This window comes from Crocuta crocuta, unplaced genomic scaffold, assembly GCF_008692635.1.
Source record: "Crocuta crocuta isolate KB4526 unplaced genomic scaffold, BGI_CrCroc_1.0 scaffold352, whole genome shotgun sequence".
Lineage (NCBI taxonomy): Eukaryota > Metazoa > Chordata > Mammalia > Carnivora > Hyaenidae > Crocuta > Crocuta crocuta.
This window is the reverse complement of record NW_027532169.1, coordinates 805,634-831,623: the sequence shown is the minus strand read 5'-3', so window position 1 is coordinate 831,623 and position 25,990 is coordinate 805,634. Positions and strand designations below refer to the sequence as shown.

Below are 25,990 nucleotides of genomic sequence, written 5' to 3'. Positions count from 1 at the left end.
TATCTTTATTGAGAGAGAGGGAGGGAGGGAGGGAGAGGGAGAGAGAGAGAAAATCCCAAGCACGCTTGCTGCTGTCAACACAGATCCCAACACAGACTTTATCTCTGTGATATGACCCTGATATTATGACCTGAGGCAAAATCAAGAGTTGGACACTTAACCAACTGAGCCACCCAGGTGCTTCTAAAGACCTTCCTACTCTAGCATTGGTATACTTACTTTATGTTTTGTTCCACATCAGTCCAGACACAAAAATTAATCCTGCTACCAGTTTCTAAGACAAATCTATTCACACAAGGCACTTTGTAAGGTTAGTAGACTTGCAGAAGATTGTGGAGGTTATAGAGGATGAGTCACATCATGGAATCTTCTCCTTTCATGTCCTCTCCCTCTTGTCCCCAATTACTCCCAAGTAGTTTTTCTTCTTAAGTGTAGCTCTTCAGTTCTTCTCAGCACCTCAAACATACCCAATCAAGCTCAACTCTAGCTGCTCAGTAGAACTACATAGGTTGTTTCATTGACCCTCCATCCCAGCAAGGCAGCTGGATGCTTATTTTTTGTTCTGGACTTAATACTTACTATCTTTTCTACTTCTCCACACCCTGCAGGATTGTTGGAAAGAGGCTGTCTTTGAATCACATGGTTGAATTCCTTGTGGCATCCTGTGTAGACAGAAGGATGGTTTAGCAGGTTAAAATTTAAAGCTTGCAGGGGCGCCTTGGTGGCTTAGTTGGTTAAGCGTCCGACTTCAGCTCAGGTCATGATCTCACGGTTTGTGGGTTCAGGCCCCATGTCGGACTCTGTGCTGACAGCTCAGAGCCTGGAGCCTGCTTCGGATTCTGTGTCTCCCTCTCTCTCTGACCCTCCCCTGTTCATGCTGTCTCTCTCTCAGAAGTAAATAAAACATTTTTAAAAAAATTTAAAGCTTGCAAGGTGCATGCATGGGACAGCACAACCAGGATTTGAGGATGGGTTTCTGTGTTGGTAGGAAGAATGGGGAGGGGAAAAGATAGGAAATAGCAAATCCCTGCCCTGTCTAATAGGATGCTGACCCTTTGCTTCTATTTTCAACCTTCATTTCTTACACAATCCTTGCTTCACTTCTTGTCAGGCTTTCCTTGCTTTTGGCTGAACCCAGAAATCCATATCTGCACATCAAAAGCTGATGAGTCCAGACATTTAGTGGAAATTAGTTTACTCATCACTCTGGCTGACTGTTCAATTCACAAGTCTGGTGAGCCCTGGTGTACCCCAGCTACAGTGAAAACTTTTGATTGTTCTTGATTATGATTATGATTTTGTTCAACAAGGCATAGAAAGAGAAAAAGCACAGGTTTTGGTTTTGATTAAACATACTGCGGTCTAGACCAAGCTATACCATTTAATAGTCTGTGACCCTGGGCAAAGTAACTTAGCTACTTAGTCTTCAGCTTCCTCATTTGAACAAAGGGATAATAATAATGAATTAGATTATATGGTTTATGACATAAATGCATGAAAATCACCCAGTATGATGCTAGCAGAGAGATAACTCCACCTACCTTCTCCTTTAGTTTTGAGATCATCTTGTCAACTAGCTATCCTCTGTCTGGAATATGGAGGCTTATGCTCAGTTATAGAGATGGCCAAGAAAAAGAGAGCACGGTGTGTATGTGTATGTGTGTGTGCACACATATACATGTATAAAGACAAATGGATTGCCTTCTCATTCAATTCAAAACATATCTGAGCATATGATAGATTAAGTGGTTATCATACTTTTAGGTTATCATAGTTTATTGTCCATATGTTATTTATAGTTTTCAAAATGATTTCATGTGCATTATTTTAACTATCTTAAAATAACTCTCCAAAGTAGAAAAGGCAGGAGTTGCCCTATTTGATAAAAGAAGAAATTGAGACTCAATGGTTTTTCCAAATTCATCCTTCAAGGAAGTGATGGAGACAACTCAGTCCATTTCTAACCAATTGCTTCACACTCAGCTGCAAGATGTTAACTTTCTTTGTTTAAATTAAACCTAGCTCAGGTATCCCTCCAACAGGTTGTCAGGCAGTGCAGGGACCACCATCTTTCAAGGTTGCCTTCCCTTTCCTTGGATTAAACAATTCTTTGGAGAGTATCTTTTGTCATAGTAGTCACCACTGTCATTGCTCGTTGGCCAGGCTTGAGTGATCACCTTAAGGATAGGAAGCTTTCCTAGAGCACTTTTACCTCCTTAATGGGTTCAGCTACGAGAGGCTTTTGCCTGACCTCTCAAGGCCATACCATCATGGACACCTTCACAGACTTCCCTATTGGCTATCTACTGCCATGGTACAAACTACCCTAAAACATGGTCCTGCTGAGATTGTTCAAATGGTTGAATCTGGGGCAACTGAAGCCTGGCAAGAACTCTCTCTCCTCAAATCCCTGTCTTACCTTTATATGTGGCTAGCCTGGGCTTCATAGCAGGACATTTCCTGAGTAAACAGGCGTCCATGTTCCAAAAGTGTTCCAAAGGACGGTCTGTAGAGACTGTTACTAAGGCCTGGATCCAACTGATGTGACACAGCATCACTTTACGTTGATCAAAACAGCCCCACATACTGCCCAGATTCAAAAGGAGAAGGCATAGCCCACACTTCTATGTGGAAGGAGTATCCAAGAATGTGTAACAATCTTTGATTTGACACCCCAAATTTCTGAGACCCTCACACTTATGGGGAATTAACATTCCATTTTGCTCAGGTGTCTACTCACCAGGGATGAGTTATCTTTAAAGAATGTTTATTCTTGTGGTATAATTTCCTGAATTCAACACAGTTCCTCTGTTTCATGACCAAGGTGAATGAAGTTTAATCACTTATTAGGACTTACCCAATAGTTCCATATCAAGGTCTCATTTCCTAAAACTGCAAAAGTCTTAGCCATTCTGACAGGTGTGAGATGATATCTCATTGTGGGGTCAATTTGCATTTCCTTGATGATGAATGATGTTGAGCATCTTTTTTATGTCTGTTGGTCATCTGCATCTTCTTTGGAAAGATGTCTGTTCAGGTCTTCTGTCCATTTTTAATCACATTTTCTAGTGTTGAATTGTGTTAGATTCTTACAGATTTGGGGTTGTTGTTTTTGTTGTTTGGTTAACATATAGTGTAATATTAGTTTCAGGAGTAAAATTTAGTGATTCATCACTTACGTATAATACCTAGTGCTCATCACAACAAAAGCCCTCCTTAATACTCATCACCCATTTAACCCATCCCTCCACCAACCTCCCCTCCAGCAACTCTCAGCTTGATATCTATAGTTAAGAGTGTGTGTTGGGGCGCCTGGGTGGCTTAGTCGGTTAAGCGTCCGACTTTCGCTTAGGTCATGATCTCGCGGTTCGTGGGTTCGAGCCCCGCATCGGGCTCTGTGCTGACTGCCAGCTCAGAGCCTGGAGCCTGTTTCAGTCTGTGACTCCTTCTCTCTCTGACCCTCCTCTGCTCACGCTCTCTCTCTCTCTCTCCTAGAAATAAATAAAAAATATTAAAAAAAAAAAAAAGAGTGTGTGTTATGGTTTGCCTCTCTCTCTTTCCCCCATTATGTTGATCTGTTTTGTTTCTTAATTCCACATATGAGTAAAATCATATGGTATTTGTCTTTCTCTGACTTATTTCACTTAGCAAAATACACTCTAGCTCTATCCACGTCATTGCAAATGGCAATATTTCATTTTTTATGGCTGAGAAATATTCCACAACTTCTTTATCCATTCATTGGTCAATGGAAATTTGGACTCTTTCCATAATGTTGCTATTGTTGATAATGCTGCTATAAACGTCGGAGTGCATGTGTCCCTTCAAATCATTTTTTTTTTATCTTTTGAGTAAATAATTACTAGTGCAATTGCTGGATCATAGAGTAGTTCTGTAGCTAATATTATCCTCAATGGGGAAAACCTAAGAGCTTTTCCTCTAAAGTTAGGAACAGGACAGAGATGTCCACTCTCACCATTGTTATTTAACATAGTACTGGAAGTTCTAGCCTCAGCAATCAGACAACAATAACAACAGAATACAAGGCATCCAAATCAGCAAGGAAGAGGTCAAACTTTCAGTATTCACAGACAGCATGATACTTCATGTAGAAAACCCAGAAGACTCCACCAAAAAATTGCTAGAACTGATAGATGAATTCAGTAAAGTCACAGGATACAAAAATCACTGTATGGAAATCTGTTGCATTTCTATACATCAATGATGAAGCAGCAGAAAGAGAAATCAAGGAATCAGTCCCATTTACAGTTGCACCCAAAACCATAAGATATCTAGGAATAAATCTAACCAAAGAAGAAAAAGATCTATACTCTGGAAATTACAAAACACTCATGAAAGAAATTCACAAAGAAATGGAAAAACATTCCATGCTCTTGGATTAGAAGAACAAATATTGTTAAAATGTCAACCCAAAAGCAGTCTACACACTTAATGCAATCCCTATCAAAATACCACCAGCATTTTTCACAAAGCTAGAAGAGTCAAAGCAATTTTGAGAAAGAACCCCAAATCTGGAGGCATCACAATTCTGGACCTCAAGTTATTTTACAAAGCTGTAGCGATCAAGAAAGTATGGTACTGGAACAAAAACAGATATATAGATCAATGGAACAGAATAGAAAACACAAAAATGGACCTATGACTACATAGTCAACTAATTGTTGACAAAGCAGGAAAGAATATCTATTGGGAAAAAGACAGTCTCCTCAACACAGAGTGTTGGGAAAACTGGACAGCAACACGCAAAAGAATGGACCTGGACTGCTTTATTACACCACACACAAAAATAAATTCAAAATAGATGAAAGACCTAAATGTGGGACAGGAACCCATCTAAATTCTAGGGGAGAACATGAGTACCAACTTTTTCAACATTAGCCCTAGCAACTTCTTACTAGACATATCTCTGGAGGTAAGAGAAACAAAAGCAAAAATGAACTATTGGGATTTCATCAAGACAAAACTTCTGTGCAGCCAAGGAAACAATCCACAAAACTAAAAGACAAACTTCAGACTGGGAAAAGATATTTGCAAATTTCATATCTGATAAAACGCTAGTATCCAAAATCTAAAAAGAACTAACCATACTCAACACGCAAAAAACAAATAACCCAATTAAGAAATGGGAAGAAGACATGAATAGACATTTTTTTAAAGAAGACATGCAGATGGCTAACACATACATGAAAAGATGCTCGGTGTCACTCATCAGGGAAATGCACATCAAAACTACAATGAGATACCACCTCACACCCCTCAGAATGGCTAATATTAACAACACAGGAAACAACAGATGTTGGCAAAGATAAAAAGAAAGGGGAGCCCTCTTATACTGTTGGTGGGAATGCAAACTGGATGCAGCCAGCCACTCTAGGAAATGGTATGGAGGTTTCTCAAAGAGTTGTATAAGTTCTGTACATATTTTGGATATTAACCCCTTATTGGAAATATCACTTACAAATATCTATTATACATAAATATTCCATATATAATATGGGATAATATTCCATTATATTATATGTATGGAATATTTATATATATGGAATATGTTGAATATTATGCAGCCATAAAAATGGTAAAATTATGCCATTTCAGACAACATGGTTGGGTCTAGAGGATATTACACTAAGTGAAATAAGTCAGACTGTAAAAGATACCATATGACTTTATTCATAAATGGAATATAAAAAACAAATGAATAAACAAAAACCCCCCAGCAGAATCAGACGTATAAATACAGAGAACAGAGTAGAGGGAGGTGGGGGTTTGGGTGAAATTTGTGAAGGGGAGTTGGAGATACAGGCTCCTAGTTACGAAGTGAATAAACCGTGGGGATAAAAGTCACTGCATAAGGAATATTGTAATAGTGATATATTGAGACAGATGGTAGCTACCATTGTAGTAACCACAGCATAATGTATACACTTGGCGAATCATTATATTGTACACCTGAAACTAATGTAACATTGTGTGTCAACTATACTAAAAAAAAGAGAGAGAGAAAAGAAATGCTGCAAAAGGTCCCTCCCACTTCCTGGGGTTTGGGTTGGCAGAGGGAGATTCTTTTATTGTGTGTTGGTAAGTCTACTTTCTTAAAAAAAAAATGATTCATGCAAATTAAGCAAATATGTCTCATCCTAGCAAGCCCTAATTTTCTGTGTTTTTATGTCCTGCTAATTTTAATTCTCATTAAATCCTCCTACTATATACACTATATATATATATATATATATATGTACATACATACATACATATATATGTAAGTTTCATGGGTGTTGACATCATGACTGACTGAATGAGGACACGAGTGAATGAGAGAATACATAATATTGAACACATGCATATCTCTTTCCTAACAAGGATAGCACTAGTTGACAGCATTCAGTACTAAGGCTACTGTCTATGTCAACACGGACACCCTGTCCTCAAGGGACTTTGACATTCATAGTTTCCTAATGGTAAAACACAGCAATTCAGATGTGGGCTGCTGAGTGCATGGACTAGCAAGAAATGGCAGTGGCTTTGTTTTCTCTCCTATGATAAGACTTTAAATGGCAGCTCACTGTGATAATGAAGTCATTGTTAATTCTTACGTGGGAGTCCCTCAGGCAAATCTCTCTAAAGCACTAATTTCTGCGATAACTCAAATCAGACATCAAATTGTACTTTTCATAAAAATTCAATGAAACATCAAGCCAAAGGCAGGACAGATGTTGCCTTTATGAAATGATCAGTGGATTGCTTGCTAAAAGTTCATTTACAGGTCTATCATTTTGTATAATATGCTTGTTAGTAATGTTCAGAATGTCTAGCTAAAAAGGTCTTTTAGCAAGGCCAGGCCCTGGCACCTGTATTTTTAACAAGCTCCTTAGGGGACGTTGTAACATCTCAACGTTTGAGACTCAGTCTATCTGGTATACATGCACACACACACACACACACACACACACACATATATCTATACATATACACACACACCTTTCCCAAAAACACAGAAGTAAAGAAGCCAAGAAATTGAGAAATGAGACAGAAAGTTAGAGAGAGAGAGAGAGAGAGAGTAAAAATAAAACTTCTAACTTGGTCTGTCCTTCTGGGTTTAATTTCATCTTATCTCTCTAGCACATTCTCCATTATGCCAGGATAGTCACTTTTTTAAAGCCACAAATCTAGTCATTCTCTTTTGCTAAAAAAACACTTGACAGGTTTTTTTTTATTACATGTGGAACAAAGTCTAAATTATGGATCATGACTTTGAATGGGGACCCTCCCACCTTCTAAACCCGTATTTTCTATTTTCTGCCTCATGTTTTCTGTGGGCATCCTTAGCTTCTTTCCCACTTGTTAAACAAGCCTCTTAGTTCCACATTTCTAGGCCTTGCTTTACATTTTCTTCCTAGAATACTCTTTTCTCAACCTGGATTAAGAGATATTCACTCATGCTTTAATACTAAACTAAACCTCAAGTTATTGACCTTTCCTGACACTATCTAATATTTTAAGAGGCAAGATTTAAGAAAATCTGCCTATCATGTCAACACTTGTAGGTATTGGGGGTCTACATCTTAAGGCAAGATCATCATTCTGGGGGATTACTAGAGGGCAACATTATTGAGAATTATATGGCCTGTAGACACCACACCGGGATTTTCTTAACTCAAATTTGCTAATGGTTAATATTTTAAATATATGCAGGACAGAGACGTTTCATCCCTACTTTATAATAAAGATTTTTAGGGCCTGAGAGTGTATATCCAGGTTTTAAACAGGTTAATATTCTATTTTTTTTTCTGGAAAAAATCATGTAGCTCTGTCTCCATATAAAACACCTCCTTCAATGCCGATAGAAGAAAATCAGGACTTTCTAGCTTTTTGCCAAAATGTCATTGTAAAAATTATGAAATGTGCAGAAAAATTGAAGGAATTATTAGTGGACACCAATATACCCACTATCTGGATTCTACAATTGTTCACATTTTGTTGCGTTTGCTTTGTCAAATAACCCAACCTTCCATCTGTCCATCCATTGATCCATCGTACTTTCCATGCATCTCAGAGAAAGTTGCCAACTTCAGTCCACTTCAGATCTTCCCCCTGCTAATGCAGAATGTGAAGACTTCCTTGTGAAAGCTTAGTAATTCAAGCATATGTGCTCCCTTCCATCAATAACACACAATATCTACACTGTAATCTTAAGCTGCATGTGGTTTGTTTTCTGTGAAAAGCATGGTTAAATAGACTAATATTTGAGCAAGCTCACCTATTTCTCTGGTGTCTCACAAAATTCTATCAGGTCACAGCACCAGAATGCAAAGCATTTTTAGCTTAAGTAGTGGAGAGATTCCTTGAGTAAAGTGATTTGATACTATGCTATTACTATTTATGTGAAGCTAATATAAAATTTTGCTGGATAGCTTGTGTTTTTTCCCCTGGCTTCTATAGATCTATGGTAAATGACCATTTCCTTAGTATGACTTACTATCTTTACAGTATGAGTCAAATGATAAAGCCTGGATTGGATGAATGAGTATTGAATGTTTAGGCATCCAGTTCTTGAAATTTCTGAATTGCTCAGTGGAGGATAGAGAACATGACCCAGGAATAGAAGGTGGAGGAGGGTTGGTAATTTGATGTATCAAATGTTTGAATGTTATTTAGCTCTGTGCAATTAACAGTGAGATGTACTAAACCTGGAAATAGTTAAAAATGGGGACCTCTTGGGAGCTGGACTGGAAAGAAGGTTGTGGAAAGAAACTGGTAATTTCCATCATGACAATAAAAAATAATGATAATTTTTTTTATTATCACAGATAGTGCTTATTATGTGCCAAGAACTATTCTAAGTTCTTCATTTTTATATTACATCACACTTTTACATTTACTTAATTTACTTTTAATCTTTATAAAAGTACCATGAGGTAGATGTTGTTACTGTCATTTTGCAGATGTGGAAACTGAGTCTCAAAGGAAGACTTGATTCTTTGAACCCAAGGGGTGTGTTCATGTTCTTCACTGTGGCATCTGGATAATACTTCTTGTGAAAGAGAAAAAAAATCTATGAGATATTTTTAGCTTTTAGTGGCAGGAAAACTTTCTCATTTAAAAAAAATCTTGTAAGCTTTTTATCAGATCGTAAAAACCCATGTAAGAGCTTGTGTAAAGACCTCTTCCTTGTTTTGTTTTGGAAGCCCAGACATCAACATATTGCTCAAATACTGTAATTATTACACTCTTGTTTTGGTTTCTGATCTCACTTTTATCTTTACCCTCTGTGCATATAGTAAAAATATCCGAAGTAAATAAGCAAGTACACAGGCAAATGTGACAATAAATTATTCCTTTACTTAGTCATTTGCTTCTACTCTGATGATTTTATTTAAAATTCCACACCTTTCATAATTTTTGGCATTGTTATGACTTCTCTAAGAATGCTCCCTAAGGATTCAAAATAGTCATCAAGCCATTCACTAATAAAAATTCATGTAGCGTTGAAAATGCAACATGAAAATCTTTACTCAGGGTACATTAAAATTGATACATCATTTGTTTTTCACTAATGAGAGATTTGTAGTAGCGGTGGATTCTGGGTAGAAAACCTGATACCAAGTCAGTGCCTGCCTCTCCAAAGGTATAAAAAGATCATGAGGCTTACATTTTCTCTCTGGATTAATGTTTCCTCGTATAGAGTACCCATATCATATTCTGACCCTATCAGTTTTCATCATTCAACTTTCTTGAATGAATTTGTTCTTCAGCATTCTAATGGACTGCTGTGCGTCCCAAGGATTATTAAGATGTGACACTGGTCACATAGCACTAGACCTCTGAACAGCAGCTGTCAAGGAAGAGAACTGGGAGCCTTCAGAATAAGATCCACACGGACATAACGATGATTTAACTTTTCATCTCTGGTGTCAAGTAAGTCTCATTTCAAAAGGGATCAATGTGTTAAAGTAGACTTTAAAAAATCTTTTTAAGTAGTATATCCTGCCTTAAAATATATGTATCCTCTCTCCCAGGATTGATGGATTTTTCAGTCTCTAGAACCAAGGTGAACTAAGAAAATGCTTGTATTCAAGCTAAAACTAACCAAACAAACAAACAAAAACCTGCCAAAGAACATATAGTTGCAGCCTGAATCTATCTCAAAACAATCAAAGGAGAAACTCCCCTGTTATTGCTACAAAACCAGCTCCCAGTAGAGCTGAAATGTAAGATGTGAGCAACTGTACCTGATTTCATGGGGTGTTTTTACCTTAGCTAGAAATATCATGCTGCTCTTCCTAACATAATAGGAGGAGAGGATTTTAGGATTGGAAATGTAAAAGGAAACAAACATGAAGTGTTTGAGGTGATGTTATTTTTAAAGCAATCAATGAAGGGATATGTTGAATGGTATTAAGTGTTAAAATAGAGAAGAGACAATAGCTGACTTATATTTAAAAGACAAAACAAAAAAAGACTTGATTTGGCAACCATGTAGAGAAAATATGGAGCGGTGTAGGAACAGAAGCAGTGATCGATGAGGCGGGTCTTACCACCAACCAGATGTCAGGCGGTAGTGGGGTAGATTATGGTGGAGGAAGTGAAACCGGAGAGAAGTATGTCGTGGTGCATATTGTGGACATGGAGCACTGAAAGGTGAACAGATGGATTATATGGGTGATGGGATTGTCATTGGGAAAGGAAAGAATCAGTGATGACTTCTAGGTTTTTGCCTCGAGCAACTGGATGCTGGTGGTGCCATTCATTGAGTTAGAAAACAGGATTGGCACATTTTGGGGATAAAAATAGGGGCTTTCATTTCATTTCATTTTATTAAATGTTAATTCATTTTTGAGAGAGAATGTGAGCAGGGGAGCGGCAGAGAGAGGGAGACAGAGGATCTCAAAAGGGCTCTGCACTGACAGCACAGAGCCTGATGGTGGGCTCAGACTCACGAACTGTGACATCATAACCTGAGCCAAAGTTGGACACTCAACTGACTGAGCCATCCAGGTGCCCTGGGACTTCCATTTTAGAGACAATAAATACATTATTCATTCCCAAGTGGTGTATGAAAAAGAACTTGAAAAACCAAAAGAAAAAGAATTATTTTAACCATATATATATAGGTTACATATATATATAGAGAGAGAGAGACATACGTAAGGTAGAACCAGAAAATGCATGAATTGGGTTTCCCCTTAAATGTCTATGAGCAACTCTTGTGTTTTAAGTTAAATCCAAGGGTGTGATTAAGTTTTCAAGCATCAGAAGGTGATCACTTGTTGGAAAATTTTGTGCTTTAGTTTAATACTAATAGTTTTGAAGAAGGAAGCATTTTATTGAAATGGATTTTTAAAACATATAATTTTATTTGTCCACAAAAGGACAAAAGAAGCAAATTTCTGAATTTCTCAGTGCAACGGATATAAATCTCAATTATTATTGACTTTTATTTTTGTCCACTTTTATGAAACCACTGCTCATTACAAAGACCTAAAAATATTTGTAGAATGAATGCCCATTTTCATATCCCATGTTTTCAATTAGGCTGTAAGCTCTTGGACAATAGGATGTCTTATACTTGTTGGAATCCACCCAAGAAGCTAGGAACATAGTATAATGAAAAGAATTGAGATTTTGGAAGTATGGATTTGAATTACAGTGCTACTGCTTATCCTTTGTTTGACAGTGAAATAGTTATTTAGCCTTGATAAATTTATACTTTTTCATTAGTAAACTGTAATGATAATACCTGTTCTCATGTAGCTGCTGTAAAGATTAAATAGGTTTTTCTTATTTAAGGTTTAGCAAAAGCCTAACACAATTCTTGGCATATATTGAAGTGCTCAGTCAATGCTGGTTTCCTTTCCCTAAGCATGGTTCTATGGACAGGCTCAATAAATATTTGTCAAATGAATGAATGACATTATCTTTAGAATATCATTACCATTAATTCCTAATGGGCCTTGCATTTTGGGTCAAAAGGACATGCTTTCAACCCTTTCATATTTGGTGTTAATAGCTGTATAGTGTCACAGATCACAAAACCATACTTAATGTTTGTTGCTATTATCAATCAGTACAGCTGAACACAGCCCACAGAATATAATTGAGTCAGATTAATTTTAATAACTGAAAGTGAACATTAGCATTCGTGGGAATGGGAATAAAATTGTCCCCATCACAAATTAAATTACTGCTGCTGTTCATAAATTTTAAAACAGCTGACTCTGAATTTCCACCTGCATCTTCTAAAATGATCTTTCTATCTTCCCATTATTTTTTTAATAGACACTTAGGCAGAATTTCATTTCAGTTGTACTTAGAGTAGACCTAGAAAGTAGCTGGGAAAAAACCCCAACCCAGTTTCTTATGGAACTATTTATACCTATATTACTTACATTGTAAGTAGGAAATTAGATGATGCTAAAAATAGTTTTCCTCAAATTTTGTTCTGCCTTGGTATTTTGAATGATTATTCTTCTCTTGGAATACTAATTTATAGGATCCCTTACTATCAAATACTATATCATAATGTATATACATTATTAAATTCTAGGTCCTGGGTAGAAATTTGAGAACTACTTATTGATAAATACATAGAATTTCTCAGGTTTTTCTAGCTTCCATAGAGGTACTTCTGTTCTAATTTCTAATCAACCAAAAGCACTCCTAATAACATTCATATTTATAGAGATCTGTAGATTCTCTTTTATTACTGAGTTAAGGAAACTGGAGTTTATATTTTAAAACCTCCCCCCAACAGAAAATTACACATATGTGAGCTGCATATACTGGTGGAGAGGGTGGGTGGGGAGTAGACTACTCGGGCTACCAAAGATCACAGTTTTTGGTCAGAACACTAGGTTCTGAGTGTTCAAAAAGCACTGCATCTTTTCTCCCCAGTTTGGTGTTTCAAGGGGGGTATCTAGTTACAAGGTAAAGTAGCTGGCTTCATTGGAGAAGGTAACCATATCAAAGCTGCCTTCTTAGGAATAAGTGAAAACAAAAGGTTCAAAAATGCAGGCTAAATCATTTGCAACAAACATGGATGGATCTAGGGAGTATAATGCTAAATGAAATAAGTCAATCAGAAAAAGATAAATACCACATAATTTCACTCAGATGTGAAATTTAAGAAACAAAACAAATGAACGAAGAGAAAAAGAGACAAACCAAAAATAGACTCTTAACTCTAGAGAACACATTGATGGTTACCGGAGGGGAGATGGATGGGGGAATGGATGAAATAGGTCAAGGGGATTAAGAGTACATGTATCATGATAAGCACTGAGTCATCTAGAGAATTCTTGAATCATTATATTGTACACCTGAAACCAATATAGCACTGTATACTAACTATATTGGAATTAACAAAAATAGAAATACAAATCCATTTCAAAAAATAATGCAGGCTGACTTAAAAATAAACAAAGCACAGGAAAACACTCTTAGGAAGGATGGCTTTAATATACTTTTACATGGCTCATTTGAGATAAGGAAAGTAAAATGGGACAGATGCTAGGGAATATGCATATCAATACATCAGCTAAGGCCATATAGGACTTACCTCTTTTAAGGAGAGGTGATAAATAATGAGGACAAGAGTAAAGAAACTGTCTACTTCTTGAAACTTGGCCCTATATCATCTAAGATGAGCATTTGTTTTCATTGTTTTATAATGACATAGGAAATTATAACTAAAGAGCTGACCCTGCTTCTGTTCTGAAACTTAGGAAGGTACATTCATCCATCAAAGAGAGAGAGAGAGAGAGCACATTAATATGTGTATTTAACATATTAATAGGCAAAAGGGGTAAATCTTTATTTACTTTATACATGCTAAAATTGGGGGGAAATACCTCTATCCTCTATGATATAAGTCATAGAGTAATAGGAAAATACTTTTTTGACTTAAAGGAAAAAAATCTACTTATGGTCAATATCATGATCACTGAAGGGTCACTACACATTTTCTTTATACAGGGACAGTGTTGTTACTTGAAGGCATGGACCTGGGAACTAGGTTGCCCTGAACTAAATCCAGTCCTGCCACTTATCAGCTCTATGATCTTGCACAAGTTTCTTCACCTTTTTATATCACTTTCCTATCCTGGGAATAATAATGCCAACTATTTCACAAGATTCTTGTGGAGATTCACTGAATAATCTATTTAGAACCTTGTGGAACCGTGCCTGCCATATTTGTGAACTGTTATATATTTGTTAGCCATTTTTGTTCTAGAAATTAAAACATGAATATCCATCAGTAACAGGACTACTTCGCATATATTATAAGTACAGATATCAGAAAGTAAGGAGAAAGCAAAATTATCATTATACTTAGGTTATATTATTGTTCATCTGTGAGACAAAAAAAGAAGAATCAACTGAAAACCATTATAAAAATGAAAAGTTTAAAATCTTTTTAAATATTTTATTTATTTCTGAGAGATAGACACAGAGCACGAGTAGGGGAAGGGCAGAAAGAGAGGGAGACACAGAATCTGAGGCAGGCTCCAGGCTCTGAGCTGTCAGCACAGAGCCTGATGTGGGGCTTGAACTCATGAACCATGAGGTCACGACCTGAGCCAAAGTCGACGCTTAACCAACTGAGCCACCTCGGCACCCCAAAAATGAAAAGTTTAAACAACAGATGAGACTAATGGGAAACAAATAGTAAAATGGTGTATTTAAATCCAACCAAATGTAAATGAACTTAACATTCTGATCAATGGCAGAGAATGTAAGACTGGATAAAAAAGTCAAGATCAAACTGTTTGCTGTTAATAGGATCTATGTTTCCAATAAATGACACAGATTAAATGTAGATAGATGCAAAAAAAAAAAAAAGCATTCCAAACTAATACTAATAAATAAAAGCTAGAGTACCTATATAATATTTTAAAACGTATATTTTTGGACAAAGGGATATTACCTGAAATAAAAAGAATCATTTCATAATGAGAAAGTGAATATCGGTTAAATGTTGGACTCTTGATTTTGCCTTAAGTCATGATCTCATGGTTCGTGAGATGGAGCCCCAAGTCAGGCTCTGTGCGGATACTCAGGAGCCTAGTTGAGATTCTCTCTCTGCCCCTCTCCTGCTCTCTCTCTTCCTCTCTCCAAATCAAGAAATATTTTTTTTTTGAATGTTTTATTTATTTCTAGGAGAGAGAGAGAGACAGCATGAGCAGGGGAGGGTCAGAGAGAGAGGGAGTCACAGATTGAAACAGGCTCCAGGCTCTGAGCCGGCAGTCAGCACAGAGCCCGACGCGGGGCTCGAACCCACGAACCGCGAGATCATGACCTAAGCGAAAGTCGGACACTTAACCGACTAAGCCACCCAGGCGCCCCCAAATCAAGAAATATTTTTAAAGCCTACAAACTGCATAATATGATCCAATTTTTCTAAATAGGTAGACATTCTACCTATTATGAATATAGCATATATTCATAATATATATTCATATTCTCTATATATTCATAGAATAGGTTGTAGGGGGTTATTTGGGTGACTATGGGTCTTGATTCACCTGGGACAGTCTATCGTCCCAAAGTAGTTATTAACACCCTATTTTTCATTCAAAAAAGTTCCCGGTTTGGATAACAAATATACAGCCGTGCTAGTTAAGTGTGATTTTTTCACTGTCTTAATTATTTACATCTATATTTAATTAAGTCCTAAAATGAGCATATACTTCATAAATCAGGCATGGGAGAACCAATAACGAAGTTATTTCAATGTGGGGAAGCCCCAAAATAACAGTAAAACCATTTCCAAAAAGTGTTCTGTAAAGGAAACTGCCTTTCTGTGAGAGGAGGGAAAGAATCAATTCCTATTAATAGGAAGTAAGATGATAAAAAAAAATCTCTAAAACTTGAAGAGGATTTGCAGAGAGCAGTTACATATTCAGTAAGCAATACATGTTCTAAGAGTAAGAAGAGACTAGAGGGTATGAGACATGAGGAAGTCTCCAACGTGGTTCCTTCTTGGTTACAGATATCTTGGGAGGATATTACTGTTATTGATGACAACATGTGCTTTTTCTTTTCTTGTATCTGAGTTTGTCATGAAAGAGAGGTTTACAAAGAACTGGAACAAAAATCTCTTACTAGTATATGGGAATGGTGGCAGAGTCAGGGTTTTCAATTGGGGTGAAAAACTTCAGTTAATTAAGATCTAGCTAGAGAAGCTAGCATCTGCCTCTTGATGCAGTGGAGGGGTCTGGGATGGAGAGAGGGATTGTTCTTACTGATTTGAATAGAAGTTGAATCAGCATAACTCAGATACTATCTCTTACCTTAAGAAAAGAGTCATGATGGAGTTAAATCAAGTCCTTAGAGAATACCAGAGTTATATTTATCAGGAACTTGTACTGTTGAATTTTGAGTTATAAGATGCACCAGTACCTGCTCAAATTTGAACCCAAAGTGTCAGCTGGGGTGAATCTATAACATTTAAGTATGACTATCTAGCTACTGGCCACCATACTGCCAGCATTCTATGATTTGTGGGAAGTCTAAGGCTCTCCCCATGAAGGCTACAAATTCCAAGGGGAATTCTTTCTCAAATTCACCTTTGATCTGAGTTCTTGCTTCTATTCACCATCCTATGCATGTGCCTTTCTTCACATAAGTCCATACACAGACTTTATTACACACACACACACATACACACACATATACACACACACACACACCACTCAGTGAAGGCATTTGTGGGTACAGCTGACTCTACTGGAAATCTGGGAATTTCCAGTTTGTGTTTGCAACCACACAAACATTTTTAACTGGTCATTAGACCCTTTGCATTTTCAAGTGTCTTAGCCATTCCTACAAATCCAGGTCCTGCTTCTTGCCATCTGTACATCACACCTCTCCCTCTCTTTCTCTGTCTCCCCATATTTTATCCTCTGCTTCTTTTTTCTCAGACATAAAAACCAAATATTTTCTGCTCTCTTATACAGTGAAAGTTAGCTCTTTCTAGTCCCTTCACACAGGCTTATTTTGGGGCTCCTTTTGTGAATTTAAGCCTTAAAATTACTCTGGTCTAATTAAATTCTTAGACAATGTGTCTTTTTCTCCATTACCCATCTGCACGAGATGAAGATTTTGTTTTACAGTTTTAATTGTATTTCTCAATTTGCTACCAGTTCACAGAAGTTTTACACTTTCTATGGTGGGCAGATAAATAATTCATATTCCATTTTAATAAATAGCCCATTATAATAAAGAGTCATTGAAAAAAGAAGAATATTTTTCATCTTATCTCTAGCAGTATTCATGTTTGGAGTAGATCTAAGCATTTTGATTATATTTAAAACCTCAAGGCAATATTCTTTATCTGGCATATTGAGCCAAGTTGTAGGCATTGGAGAAAGTTTGGGTAAGTAATGTAAGTAACTAACATATGTTGAATCCCAGAAAACTGGCTATGGTTCCTTACAATATTATGCTTGATTTTTTATTTATGCATCAGTTGGGTTTGTGAAAAGTAGAAAGAAGTTAAGAAAACACTCGGATGTAAATATATATTCTCATGAGAAAAAAAATATATATATTAAGCAGCATTTGTATTACAGAGGATTGGGAAAATGTTAGGTCGAAGTTGTTTTCGTTTTTGCTTTTTGCCACACTTAACTTATTGTAATGATAAATACACAGCTTTGGGGGGAAATAAATGCATACAAATCTGTATTCCCCAAAACAATTCAACAAAAATTTGAGACGGTGATTAATTTAGCTGCAGAATAAAACTATGGACTCTCTTATTCCCCATCTTCTCTATCATAGAAATTCTTGCATAGGAAATTCTTTACATGTTCCAGACTTCGCACGTCCCTAGCAGTTCTGTCAAATATCTCTGTGACTGGGCTTTTTTTCAATGTTGACAGTGATCTTTTCACCTTTTCCAGTGGTTCTTCATTTGAAGGCTTCTTCGTGACATTAACTGGCGTTTTTCTAGACATGAATTTATTTTAGAGATAAATAGCAACAACTATAAATCTCCAGAAACACGAATTCAGAGAGTGCACAGCCTCAGACATCAACAGTACAGACAAGCTGGGCAGAACTCGCTTTCCCCCGGTGGCCTCATGTCCTTACTCAGAATGGAGCTCGTTGAGTCCCCTGAAGCACCAGTGGAAACTTGCCACTACCAGTAAACGATTTCCAAAACTTTGGGATGCAGTTCTTTCTCATATTAATATGCATACATTTTAAGTTACTTATTGAATTGTCATTGTAACCTCAAAACACATAAATTGATTACAAGTGTGTTAATTGACCCCAAATTGGAAAGTGGATGTAGTTTACTGAATTCTTTCCACTGAGCTTCAGAGGTAGGGGCTACTGTCTGTACAGCAAATTCTTTTATTTTTTTTTCTCCAAAAGTTTAATTCCTCAGACTTTAATTATCGCTTGCCTATGTTTCTCCAACTCTTGTCATGAATGGGGATTCCAAACAGTGCATCTGGTTGGAGCTAATGCTACACATGTGTTTTCATCTCAACATCATGCCAGCGTGCATTGCAAATTTCCTATTTTGCTAACTCACAACTTGCAGACAATTAGATCTGTTATGAATGGAGAACAGCCGGGATGCCGAACAGTCTGATTTTGTCATGTGGTGCATTTTGCCTCCTTTGAAGTCATTTAGTCTGTTGGTCCTCTTGGGTGTGATATGGTGTCAGGCATCATATCGTCGTAGGACCCAAGTTTACTTGGTGTGGTGCGTTGCATTTCTTAGATGCAGACTCTGAGATTCAGATTTGTGATCAGGGAGCTTATTAGTAGATGTTCTGAGGGTGTAGATGTGGGGAGTGAAAGGGAGCAGAACGGGGGAGAAGAAACTGTGATGCTGTCCTCATGAAGGGCTCAGTTGACCCCTTGGGGGGCAATGGGATGGCTCTTCCAGGCCTTTCTACACTTCTATAGATTAGTCATCGGACAGGGACTTTCCCTGGGAGGAAGCTGACTGGCCCTGGCAGCTTTCTCCACTTGACACAATCTTCAAGTTTGGATAACAGCTGAGGGTCAGCTTCTGACAGCACTCACAACATCTGAGAGGAAGATTTTCTGGTTCCTGAAGATCGGGATGGCACAGTACAGTATCTATCACACACTTTAATGGTCTCAATTTACACGGTTTCCCTAGACCAGTGGATTACAAACTTTTTTTTTTTTTGAAGAAACAGCACTGTTTGTTCCAAGCAATAGCTTACACAAAATCTTTCTATAAAGAAGAAACAGAAGCAGCTATTTTCCCAGGATGCCCAAGCAATGACTTTTCTATTTTTTTTAATGTTTTATTTATTTCTAAGAGAGACAAAGACAGAGACAGCGTGAGCAGGGGAGAGTCAGAGAGGAGACACAAAATCTGAAAAGGCTCCAGTCTCTGAGCTAGCTATCAGCACAGAGCCCAACGTGGGGCTTGAACCCACGAACTGTGAGATCATGAACTGAGCTGAAGTCGGACACTTAATGGACTGAGCCACCCAGGCACCCCAGCAATGACTTTTCAGATACCTCTACTTATATACCCAGGATTTCTTGGGACACATGTGAAAACTTACTAGATAAATAGTTGTAAAACTTGGCTGATCATCAGAATCAGCTGAAAATATTTTTTAAAAAGTGAAACGACACACACAGATTCTTGGGCTTCTTACCTAGATCTCTGGTTCAGTAGGTCTGGGGTTGGATATTAGGATATAAATACATTAACACACTCACACACATTACTCATCTGATTGATCCTTCTAGAATTGTGCTCTTGGATAAGAGCTTCTGTTAAATCAGGTTTTTCTATTAGAAGAAAAAATATATATACGATTTTCTATTTATTATTTAAAAATGAAAGAGACCAGGGTATACAGATTGGGAGGTGATCAGGGGTAGGAGCAGATCTATGTTGCAGTTTTTTTCTGTCCCTAATCTTTCCTCAGCTATGTGCCATTGACGTTTATGGGTTTGTGTTTTTCCTCAAAAGTAACTTGACTCTTTTTCTAGGTGCTGACTTTATTGTCTCATTTGGTTAGGTATCAGGGAAAGGAAGTTCTGATTTGACTCCGCCTACCATCTTCACATTGACTTCCCTGGTATGTGCATCTCCAAACAACTGACAAAGCCAAATTCCTCTCCAAAGTGACACTCCACCAACAGTTTATGAGAGATTCTGCTACGCTACATTCCGATTAACATTGGGGATTGTTTGTTTGTTTGTTTACTACTGCAATATTCTAAGTGTTTGGATAGATCAGTAAAGAAAACAAGACATTCTAGCTGGCTGATAATGGTCAATACGGCACGATAAATAACAACATTTTATTGGTTGTAGAAGATCATGATCACAATGGAATAAATAAGGAGAGCAAAGAAAGATATCAGGAGTGTCATGAAAGAAGGAATTGAGGTGGTAATTTTATTTATTTATTTTATTTTAATGTTTATTTATTTATTTATTTTTCTTAAATAGTTTATTGTCATGTTGGTTTCCAGATAACACCCAGTGCTCATCCCAACTAGTGCCCTCCTCCATGCCCATCACCTCCCTTCCCCTGTCCCCCACCCCCATCAGCCCTCAGTTTGTTCTCAGCATTCGAGTTTGCCTCCCTCCCTCTCCCCCACTATTTTCCACTTCTTCTCCCCCATAGTCCTCCATTAGCTTCCTCCTAATCCACCTATACGTGCAAACATATGGTATTTGTCCTTCTCTACCTGACTTATTTCGCTCAGCATAACACCCTCAAGGTCCATCCATGTTGCTACACATGGCCATATTTCATTCTTTCTCATTGCCATGTAGTACTCAATTGTATAAATATACCACATCTTCTTGATCCATTCATCAGTTGATGGACATTTAGGTTCTTTCCATGTTTTGGCTACTGTTGAGAGTGCTGCTATGAACATTGGGGTACATGTGCCCCTATGCATCAGCACTCCTGTGTCCCTTGAGTAAATTCCTAGCAGTGCTACTGCTGGGTCATAGGGGAGTTCTATTGTTAACTTTTTGAGGAACCTCCACACTGTTTTCCAGAGGGGCTGCACCAGTTTACATTCCCACCAATAGTGTAGGAGGGTGCCCGTTTCTCCACATCCTTGCCAGCATCTAGAGCCTCCTTATTTATTCATTTTAGCCACTCTGATCAGCATGAGATGGTATCTCTGTGTGGTTTTGATTTGTATTTCCCTGATGATGAGAGATGCTGAGCATCGTTTCATGTGTCTGTTGGCCATCTAGATGTCCTTTTGGAGAAGTGTCTGTTCATGTCTTCTGCCCATTTCTTCACTGGATTATTTGCCTTTCAGTGTGGAGTTTGAGGAGTTCCTTATAGAGTTTGGATACTAGCCGTTTATTTGATATGTCATTTGCCACTATCTTTTCCCATTCCGTCAGTTGCCTATTAGTTTTATTGATTGTTTCCTTTGCTGTGCAGAAGCTTCTTATCTTGATGAGGTCCCAATAGTTCATTTTTGCTCTTGATTCCCTTGCCTTTGGGGATGTGTCAAGTAAGAAATTGCTGCAGCTGAGGTCAAGGAGATTTTTTCCTGCTTTCTCTTCTAGGGTTTTGATGGCTTCCTGTCTCACATTCAGGTCCGTTATCCATTTTGAGTTTATTTTGGTGTATGGTGTGAGAAAATGATCTAGTTTCACAAATGTATGGCCAACTAATATTTGACAAAGCAGGGAAGAGCATCCAATGGAAAAAAGACAGCCTCTTTAACAGATGGTGCTGGGAGAACTGGACAGCAACATGCAGAAGAGGTGGTAATTTTAAACAGAGAGGTTCAGAGCACTCTTTCTGAGAAGGTGACACTTGCAACAGATTTGAAAAGTAAGGGAGTTAACGGTGTGGTTTTCTGAAGGAAGTTTGTTCCAGCCAAAGCAGGGTTTCTCGATTACGGCACTGTTGGCATTGTGGGTTAGATAATCCTTTGTTGTGGCGGCTGCCCTGTGCTTTGTAGGGTGTTCAATAGCATCCCTGGCCTCTACCCACTAGATGCTAATTGTATCTTCCTCTCTAGTTGTTGCAAGCAAGAATGATCCAAACATTGCCAAACATCCTGTGGGGGCCAAAACCACCCTGGTTGAGAACTACTGGTATAAACCATATAAATAATTTTGTCTTGGGGCACCTGGGTGGCTCAGTCAGTTAAGCAACTGACTTTGGCTCAGGTCATGATCTCATGGTATGTGAGTTCAAGTCCTGTGTCAGACTCTGTGCTGACAGCCCGGAGCCAGGAGCCTGCTGTGGATTCTGTGTCTCCCTCTCCCTGTACCCCTCCCCTGTTTGTACTCAGTCTCTCTCTCTCTCAAAAATAAATAAACATTACAAAAATAAATAGTTCTGTCTTTTTCTATATGGATACTAATTGTCTCAGCTACCTATTATAAAATCCATTTTCCTGCTGAATTATAAAATACTGACTTTGTCAAACAGAAAATTTTCATATTTTTGAGGGTCAGAGTCTATTATGTTTCTAATATATATTTATTTATTTTTTAATAAATATTATATTAATAACTATAACTCTTTAAGTCTTGATATCCGGTAGGGTAAATTCTTCCTCCTCATTCTTATTTGAAATTAACTTAACCATTCTTTGCTATACCCTCTTCCATATGCAATTTCAGACCAGCTTGTCACAGTCTATAAAAAACTGTGATGGGATTATGATAGGAATTCATTAAATTTATAGATTAATTTAGAGGGGATTGACACCTTTATGAAATTGATTCTTCCCATCCATGACCAAAAGTATCTCTCTCCATTTATTTAGGGCTTTTTTTTATGTCCTTCAATAAAGATATTATTCATTTTCTCCATATAGGTCTTGGACCTTTTCTGATAGATTTATTTCCGGCTGTGTGATAGGTTCTGTTGCTAATATGAACGGTGTCTTTAAATACAATTACTACATTGTTTCTTAATCACTGTTTCTAGTGCATACAGTTATAATTAATTTTTGTGTCTTCACTACAACAATCTTGCTTATTATTCCTAGCAATTTCCTGGAGCTTGAATTTAATAGTCCGGGAGGACAATCATATAATATGTGGACTAAGAAAAAAACCACTTTCTTTCCAATCCTTTTATCTCTTATTGCTTTTTGTTGTCTTTTTGCTTTGGTTAGCGGTATGGTGGAGGTTTTTCATTCTTTTCCTCACCATAAAGTGATTGATTCTAATATTCTACCTGAAGTGCAGTCAGTGTCACAGTCTTTTGGTAGGTAACCTTTATCAGGTTAGGGATGATCCCTTCCATTTTCAATTCAATGTGCATTTTATCTCACATGGGTATTAAATTTTACCCAATATATTTTTTGGATCTATGAGACGATCATATGATTTTTCTCCTTTAATCAATGAATGGAGTAATTACATTCACAGATTGTTCTGAAGTTAACCATTCTTACATTCCTGGAACAAACTCTATTTCATGTTTTCTGGAAAGAACAACTCCACTCAGCAATAAGGGAGTATCTGTTCCGTTTCTAAGACCTCATCCCTAGAAGGAGTTACCCACAGAGGCAGATCCAGATGTATAGGGACCTGAAACTTTGTTTACTTTGGGATCTGCTTATCAGAATAAACACTCAGATTTATGAATACAAATTAGCTATAAATGTGAATACCTATTTAAAATTGAAAAACCCAAATTACAAATGTTTAAAGCTGATGGAGATCATAAATATCACAGAATTTAGAAAGGTAACTTAAGTTTTATTCATGAAGTGCTTGATGATACACCACACTAACACTGTTTTTTGTTTGTTTGTTTTGGTTTTTTGGACAACTTTTGGCCATATGGTCTTAAAACCACCTCTTTATGATAACATGATTTTAAAATATTTTCTATGTAGATTCTGGACAAAGAATTCAGTGTTTAGCATGAACAACCAACATTAGTTTGATTTTAAAAATGTTATTGATATTGAGTGTTCATAAAATGTGCAAATTCCCATGCATACATCCTGTTTTATATTTCTGCAGCATATCTCTCTCCCTTATAAATATCAGAATTCTGATAAGTTCTATTTTGCATGATTTACACAAAAATGACTGAAACATTTATAAGTGTAGAACCTTTACTAGTATACTCATGGCAGAAGAAAGTTTCTGCTTTGAGTAGATAGGTTATGAAACAAATCTTCTGCTTATAATTTTACACCCATAATACCTGGAAGGAATTTCCAGAGACTAGCTTCTGGCTCCAAAAATTCAAACTTTTTTTTCTTTTCCACTGCTGACATACCTTCAGACTGTGATAACACCTGTAGCTATGTACTTTCACATCATTAGTAGCTTTATGGTTAACCTGCCATGGTTAACCATGGTAGGGACCACAGATGAAAAACATTCTTTAGAAAGAAACACAACTGAAAATATAATGTATGGCATTAGTAAACTTGTATGACATCTTTCCCAGTTTTTTCCCCTTGCAGCCCTGTGAAGTGCGGACATACACTCAACTTCACAGAACATTTACTTCCACACTGGTAATTAAAATAAGATGCTCATCAATCCTCTGTCCGATGAAGAGCTTGTTCACTGAGACAAAGGCAAGGGAAATTAGCTTTAAGAAAATGTCTGCTAATAAAGCTTTAGTTTTCCTTCTCATTCTGAAACTTTGGTTTCTTTTCCTACAGATAGAAATCAGTTGCCCTTTCTGCAAATTCACTTAACTCCCACTAATATTTGATATAAATGAAATAGATGCTTCAGTAAATGGTCCTGCATGTGATGATTTTCCATTTCTTTATAGATGGGTGACAACACTTTCTAAGTATTTTGATCTTAAAACTGTTAATTCATATTTGTTTTTATAATGAGGTCTTTGCAAATATTGAATGGATGTTCTTGAACTTCCTCTGTTTTGCCAAACAGTTCCACCTGATGAAAAATCAAAACATCTGCTCCATGTACTTCTCCCCAGAATATGTTCCTAATTCTGAGAACTTGGGGGTGGGGCACTCAAGCAAGGGGATTATTCTAAGGAACTAAAGAACAATAATGTTGTCTTTTTCTCCAAATTTCTCTTTCTGTGCATTCTCCCTCCTTCCCTTCTAGGCTGGCTCCATATCAGTTCCCACAGCATTCATATCCTTCCTAGTCCTTTTTCAGTCTGATTTGAAGGAAAGTTCTGATAGAGTTTTGTCCCTTGATTCATTCCTTGATAGTTTGCTTTTCACATTTCTGCTAGGATTTGTGAAACTTAATACACAAACAACAACACAGAGAATGAGTAACTGAGAAAGTGCTCCGAACAAGGAAATAAGTGTTGGTTCCTAAAGTAACCATAAAGCATTTAAAATGAAATAGTTCTGATTTATTAAAAGAAGGATAAGCAACAAAGAGGCATTTTTAAACAGAGGGTAGGAAAAATTAAAACTTGAGAAAGATATTGAGGTAATCACAGCCTTTTAAAGTCAAAGGAAATTTAAAGCTTCAATGATGAGTCAGCACCAATTTCAAAATATTCGGAGTGTTTAGGATAAATAAACCTTTTCAAATAATAAGTTTCGAAATTAGAAAATGAAATACCCAATGAGGGCTATTCATTTTGTTCAGTTTTATCCAAAAGACTGTAATTTCTAGTGAAGGAGAGGCAGATTCCCTCTTTCCCAAGGATAAGGTTGTAAACAATACCTGACATTTTTATGAAGTACTCCAACCCTTTGCTCCCGGGGATAAAAATCAATGCACCTAGTGGGGGAAAAACACACTGGGATTGAAAGATTGTTGGTATGATGTACCCCAGATGTGGCTGAGCATCGACAACCCCTGAGGAGCTTGCTAAACTGTAAACACCAGGATACACAGCCAGTACTAGGAACTGCTGGCCTGTTACAAGTAGGCCAGAGGAAAGAGGTTGAATTTTCTGCCCTTAAGGAAAGGAATGGAGATTATATATATATATTATATATGTATATATATAATATATATATGTAATATATTATACATATAAGAAATAGA

General features: G+C 37.2%; 1 long non-coding RNA gene across 4 annotated transcripts in view; it reads left to right on the top strand.

Moving 5' to 3' along the window:
* LOC144242056 (uncharacterized) overlaps positions 1–25,990 on the top strand; it is a 155,276-nt gene that overhangs the window by 2,040 nt on the left and 127,246 nt on the right. For 2 of the 4 annotated variants that reach the window (XR_013338284.1, XR_013338283.1), the window contains exon 2: positions 9,774–9,936. The exons of the other annotated variants lie outside the window; for them this stretch is intronic. This is a non-coding gene — a long non-coding RNA (uncharacterized LOC144242056). The remainder of the gene's footprint in view (positions 1–9,773; positions 9,937–25,990) is intronic. 4 annotated transcript variants of the gene reach the window in all.